Raw genomic sequence first — 826 nt, 5'->3', positions numbered from 1 at the left:
AAAGTGCTCTGATACCACTTAAAAGTTTGTTAGGGATGTTAGGCCCTATGAACTGGCCCAAAGTTAATTAAGAGAGAGAGATGAATTGGTAAAAAATATATTTCAATCAAAACATAAATCAAAACCAATATCACCACAAAGAAAACCAAATGCGAAAGTAATAAAGAATGAAAACACCGAATTTATAGTGGTTCGGTCAAACCTTGACATACGTCCACTCCTTGGAGGCACCCTCCAAGTATTGCACTAAATAAGTGTCTCTCTTTTAACCCCCACAGCTAGGCAAAGAAGCCCTTATAAAATCACTTTCATCTTCCCTGTTGCGGCAGAGTCGCCGGGTCCTTTGACACCAAAGAGATCTTCTTCTTTGGCAAACTTCCCTCGAGACAAGCCTTGAATCCAACGGTATTCAAGTGCGAGCTTGCCAGAACAACCATGTGGAACCCCCTCCACACTCCCTTGAGTCCCCCCTCACAGGATCTTCTCCCTCTCTCAAACTCCACCCTTTCCTCACTCCCTTTCAAGCTCTCTCTTCAAGTTTCCCCCAAAAGAACAAAGCTACAATGGCTGCTAAAGACACTTATAAAGTGTCATGTCATAGGTTAAATAGAAGATCTCAAAACGAGCTCATTAATGCAAGTTGTTGACATTATCGTCCAGGACGAGACGATACTTATTTCATCCTGTACGATCAGTGCAATTTAAACCCAATCAGCCGGGACGATTTGAGACAATCAGAAAAAGTTTGTTCATATTGTCAAGGATGATAATATATCATCCTGGACGACCAGAACAAATCGTGGAATATCATCCTGAACATCGCCCT

This window comes from Dendrobium catenatum, unplaced genomic scaffold (genome assembly GCF_001605985.2).
Source record: "Dendrobium catenatum unplaced genomic scaffold, ASM160598v2 fragScaff_scaffold_621, whole genome shotgun sequence".
NCBI classification, from domain to species: Eukaryota; Viridiplantae; Streptophyta; class Magnoliopsida; order Asparagales; family Orchidaceae; genus Dendrobium; species Dendrobium catenatum.
The sequence above is the reverse complement of the archived record's forward strand: the minus strand, read 5'-3'. Positions refer to the sequence as shown.